Consider the following 5,826-nt stretch of genomic DNA (forward strand, 5'->3'; position numbering starts at 1 on the left):
GCTAGGGTTAGGGCTAGGGTTAGGGTTAGGGCTAGGGTTAGGGCTAGGGTTAGGGTTAGGGCTAGGGTTAGGGTTAGGGCTAGGGTTAGGGCTAGGGTTAGGGCTAGGGTTAGGGTTAGGGTTTGGTTTAGGTTTTGCTGGGCATGAGTTAAGTGGCGGCACCCTTTCCCTCCAGGGAGTGGGGGTAATCTCACTCATCAGCGCAGCTTCGGGGCCCCTTCGCTGGGCATGAGCGGAGCGGCGGCACCCCTCCCCTGGAGGTCTTCCGCTAAAAGCCGAGCTTTGGGTCGGGGAGAGCCTGGCAGGGTGACGGGGCATGGTGGTGGATGAGGGGAGGAGGGAGAGAAAAGAGAAACAGAAAAAAAAAAAAAAGAAAAAAAAAGCTCCAGAGGGACAAGGGGGCGAATGTGCTTTTCGCATCCGAGATTCGGGCCTCTTCGCTGGGCATGAGCTGAGCGGCGGCACCCCTCCCCTGGAGGTCTTCCGCTAAGAGCCGAGCTTTGGGTCGGGGAGAGCCTGGCAGGGTGACGGGGCATGGTGGTGGATGAGGGGAGGAGGGAGAGAAAAGAGAAACAGAAAAAAAAAAAAAAAGAAAAAAAAAGCTCCAGAGGGACAAGGGGGCGAATGTGCTTTTCGCATCCGAGATTCGGGCCTCTTCGCTGGGCATGAGCTGAGCGGCGGCACCCCTCCCCTGGAGGTCTTCCGCTAAGAGCCGAGCTTTGGGTCGGGGAGAGCCTGGCAGGGTGACGGGGCATGGTGGTGGATGAGGGGAGGAGGGAGAGAAAAGAGAAACAGAAAAAAAAAAAAAAAGAAAAAAAAAGCTCCAGAGGGACAAGGGGGCGAATGTGCTTTTCGCATCCGAGATTCGGGCCTCTTCGCTGGGCATGAGCTGAGCGGCGGCACCCCTCCCCTGGAGGTCTTCCGCTAAGAGCCGAGCTTTGGGTCGGGGAGAGCCTGGCAGGGTGACGGGGCATGGTGGTGGATGAGGGGAGGAGGGAGAGAAAAGAGAAACAGAAAAAAAAAAAAAAAGAAAAAAAAAGCTCCAGAGGGACAAGGGGGCGAATGTGCTTTTCGCATCCGAGATTCGGGCCTCTTCGCTGGGCATGAGCTGAGCGGCGGCACCCCTCCCCTGGAGGTCTTCCGCTAAGAGCCGAGCTTTGGGTCGGGGAGAGCCTGGCAGGGTGACGGGGCATGGTGGTGGATGAGGGGAGGAGGGAGAGAAAAGAGAAACAGAAAAAAAAAAAAAAAGAAAAAAAAAGCTCCAGAGGGACAAGGGGGCGAATGTGCTTTTCGCATTCGAGATTCGGGCCTCTTCGCTGGGCATGAGCTGAGCGGCGGTACCCCTCCCCTGGAGGTCTTCCGCTAAGAGCCGAGCTTTGGGTCGGGGAGAGCCTGGCAGGGTGACGGGGCATGGTGGTGGATGAGGGGAGGAGGGAGAGAAAAGAGAAACAGAAAAAAAAAAAAAAAGAAAAAAAAAGCTCCAGAGGGACAAGGGGGCGAATGTGCTTTTCGCATCCGAGATTCGGGCCTCTTCGCTGGGCATGAGCTGAGCGGCGGCACCCCTCCCCTGGAGGTCTTCCGCTAAGAGCCGAGCTTTGGGTCGGGGAGAGCCTGGCAGGGTGACGGGGCATGGTGGTGGATGAGGGGAGGAGGGAGAGAAAAGAGAAACAGAAAAAAAAAAAAAAAGAAAAAAAAAGCTCCAGAGGGACAAGGGGGCGAATGTGCTTTTCGCATCCGAGATTCGGGCCTCTTCGCTGGGCATGAGCTGAGCGGCGGCACCCCTCCCCTGGAGGTCTTCCGCTAAGAGCCGAGCTTTGGGTCGGGGAGAGCCTGGCAGGGTGACGGGGCATGGTGGTGGATGAGGGGAGGAGGGAGAGAAAAGAGAAACAGAAAAAAAAAAAAAAAGAAAAAAAAAGCTCCAGAGGGACAAGGGGGCGAATGTGCTTTTCGCATCCGAGATTCGGGCCTCTTCGCTGGGCATGAGCTGAGCGGCGGCACCCCTCCCCTGGAGGTCTTCCGCTAAGAGCCGAGCTTTGGGTCGGGGAGAGCCTGGCAGGGTGACGGGGCATGGTGGTGGATGAGGGGAGGAGGGAGAGAAAAGAGAAACAGAAAAAAAAAAAAAAAGAAAAAAAAAGCTCCAGAGGGACAAGGGGGCGAATGTGCTTTTCGCATCCGAGATTCGGGCCTCTTCGCTGGGCATGAGCTGAGCGGCGGCACCCCTCCCCTGGAGGTCTTCCGCTAAGAGCCGAGCTTTGGGTCGGGGAGAGCCTGGCAGGGTGACGGGGCATGGTGGTGGATGAGGGGAGGAGGGAGAGAAAAGAGAAACAGAAAAAAAAAAAAAAAGAAAAAAAAAGCTCCAGAGGGACAAGGGGGCGAATGTGCTTTTCGCATCCGAGATTCGGGCCTCTTCGCTGGGCATGAGCTGAGCGGCGGTACCCCTCCCCTGGAGGTCTTCCGCTAAGAGCCGAGCTTTGGGTCGGGGAGAGCCTGGCAGGGTGACGGGGCATGGTGGTGGATGAGGGGAGGAGGGAGAGAAAAGAGAAACAGAAAAAAAAAAAAAAAGAAAAAAAAAGCTCCAGAGGGACAAGGGGGCGAATGTGCTTTTCGCATCCGAGATTCGGGCCTCTTCGCTGGGCATGAGCTGAGCGGCGGCACCCCTCCCCTGGAGGTCCTGCACTTCCATGAGTGGCAAAGGGACAAAGTGCCTCGTGGCGGCCCAGCGTCAAGCACTATTCTCGGATAACTAACGGTGGCTGTGGCCCCCCAGATCACGGAGGTTATGAGAACCATGATTGCCAAGGGACGAACGGGCTTCTCGGATCCGAGATTCGGGCCTCTTCGCTGGGCATGAGCGGAGCGGCGGCACCCCTCCCCTGGAGGTCCTGCACTTCCATGAGTGGCAAAGGGACAAAGTGCCTCGTGGCGGCCCAGCGTCAAGCACTATTCTCGGATAACTAACGGTGGCTGTGGCCCTCCAGATCACGGAGGTTATGAGAACCATGATTGCCAAGGGACGAACGGGCTTCTCGGATCCGAGATTCGGGCCCCCTCACTGGGCACGAGTGAGGCGTCGGCGCCCCTCCTCTGGAGGTCCCCGGGTGACAGTCAAACTTTGGTCCCGGCTGAGTCCCCACAGTCAAAGGGTGGCCCGCGGACCCTCCGGCGGCCGCGGCGAGGTCTTGAGAGGGTCCGGTCAGGTTTCGGGGGGTGCTGCAAGCGACCTCCTTCACGTTATCAGGGAAGAGGTTTTTCAAGACCTGGACTTCCATGAGTGACAAAGGGACAAAGTGCCTCGTGGCGGCCCAGCGCCAAGCACTTTTCTCGGATAACTGACGGTGGCTGGGCCCCCCCGGATCACGGAGGTTTTGAGAACCATGATGGCCAAGGGGCGAACGGGCTTTTCGGATCCGAGATCCGGGCCCCCTCACTGGGCACGAGTGAGGCGTCGGTACCCCTCCCCTGGAGGTCCCCGGGTGACAGTCAAACTTTGGTCCCGGCTGAGTCCCCACAGTCAAAGGGTGGTCCGCGGACCCTCCGGCGGCCGCGGCGAGGTCTTGAGAGGGTCCGGTCAGGTTTCGGGGGGTGCTGCAAGCGACCTCCTTCACGTTATCAGGGAAGAGGTTTTTCAAGACCTGGACTTCCATGAGTGACAAAGGGACAAAGTGCCTCGTGGCGGCCCAGCGCCAAGCACTATTCTCGGATAACTGACGGTGGCTGGGCCCCCCCGGATCACGGAGGTCTTGAGAACCATGATGGCCAAGGGGCGAACGGGCTTTTCGGATCCGAGATCCGGGCCCCCTCACTGGGCACGAGTGAGGCGTCGGTACCCCTCCCCTGGAGGTCCCCGGGTGACAGTCAAACTTTGGTCCCGGCTGAGTCCCCACAGTCAAAGGGTGGCCCGCGGACCCTCCGGCGGCCGCGGCGAGGTCTTGAGAGGGTCCGGTCAGGTTTCGGGGGGTGCTGCAAGCGACCTCCTTCACGTTATCAGGGAAGAGGTTTTTCAAGACCTGTACTTCCATGAGTGACAAAGGGACAAAGTGCCTCGTGGCGGCCCAGCGCCAAGCACTATTCTCGGATAACTGACGGTGGCTGGGCCCCCCCGGATCACGGAGGTCTTGAGAACCATGATGGCCAAGGGGCGAACGGGCTTTTCGGATCCGAGATCCGGGCCCCCTCACTGGGCACGAGTGAGGCGTCGGTACCCCTCCCCTGGAGGTCCCCGGGTGACAGTCAAACTTTGGTCCCGGCTGAGTCCCCACAGTCAAAGGGTGGCCCGCGGACCCTCCGGCGGCCGCGGCGAGGTCTTGAGAGGGTCCGGTCAGGTTTCGGGGGGTGCTGCAAGCGACCTCCTTCACGTTATCAGGGAAGAGGTTTTTCAAGACCTGGACTTCCATGAGTGACAAAGGGACAAAGTGCCTCGTGGCGGCCCAGCGTCAAGCACTATTCTCGGATAACTAACGGTGGCTGTGGCCCTCCAGATCACGGAGGTTATGAGAACCATGATTGCCAAGGGACGAACGGGCTTCTCGGATCCGAGATTCGGGCCCCCTCACTGGGCACGAGTGAGGCGTCGGTACCCCTCCCCTGGAGGTCCCCGGGTGACAGTCAAACTTTGGTCCCGGCTGAGTCCCCACAGTCAAAGGGTGGCCCGCGGACCCTCCGGCGGCCGCGGCGAGGTCTTGAGAGGGTCCGGTCAGGTTTCGGGGGGTGCTGCAAGCGACCTCCTTCACGTTATCAGGGAAGAGGTTTTTCAAGACCTGTACTTCCATGAGTGACAAAGGGACAAAGTGCCTCGTGGCGGCCCAGCGCCAAGCACTATTCTCGGATAACTGACGGTGGCTGGGCCCCCCCGGATCACGGAGGTCTTGAGAACCATGATGGCCAAGGGGCGAACGGGCTTTTCGGATCCGAGATCCGGGCCCCCTCACTGGGCACGAGTGAGGCGTCGGTACCCCTCCCCTGGAGGTCCCCGGGTGACAGTCAAACTTTGGTCCCGGCTGAGTCCCCACAGTCAAAGGGTGGCCCGCGGACCCTCCGGCGGCCGCGGCGAGGTCTTGAGAGGGTCCGGTCAGGTTTCGGGGGGTGCTGCAAGCGACCTCCTTCACGTTATCAGGGAAGAGGTTTTTCAAGACCTGGACTTCCATGAGTGACAAAGGGACAAAGTGCCTCGTGGCGGCCCAGCGCCAAGCACTTTTCTCGGATAACTGACGGTGGCTGGGCCCCCCCGGATCACGGAGGTTTTGAGAACCATGATGGCCAAGGGGCGAACGGGCTTTTCGGATCCGAGATCCGGGCCCCCTCACTGGGCACGAGTGAGGCGTCGGTACCCCTCCCCTGGAGGTCCCCGGGTGACAGTCAAACTTTGGTCCCGGCTGAGTCCCCACAGTCAAAGGGTGGTCCGCGGACCCTCCGGCGGCCGCGGCGAGGTCTTGAGAGGGTCCGGTCAGGTTTCGGGGGGTGCTGCAAGCGACCTCCTTCACGTTATCAGGGAAGAGGTTTTTCAAGACCTGTACTTCCATGAGGGACAAAGTGCCTCGTGGCGGCCCAGCGCCAAGCACTATTCTCGGATAACTGACGGTGGCTGGGCCCCCCCGGATCACGGAGGTCTTGAGAACCATGATGGCCAAGGGGCGAACGGGCTTTTCGGATCCGAGATCCGGGCCCCCTCACTGGGCACGAGTGAGGCGTCGGTACCCCTCCCCTGGAGGTCCCCGGGTGACAGTCAAACTTTGGTCCCGGCTGAGTCCCCACAGTCAAAGGGTGGTCCGCGGACCCTCCGGCGGCCGCGGCGAGGTCTTGAGAGGGTCCGGTCAGGTTTCGGGGGGT

This window comes from Brachionichthys hirsutus, unplaced genomic scaffold, assembly GCF_040956055.1.
Source record: "Brachionichthys hirsutus isolate HB-005 unplaced genomic scaffold, CSIRO-AGI_Bhir_v1 contig_69, whole genome shotgun sequence".
In the NCBI taxonomy this organism is placed as follows: domain Eukaryota; kingdom Metazoa; phylum Chordata; class Actinopteri; order Lophiiformes; family Brachionichthyidae; genus Brachionichthys; species Brachionichthys hirsutus.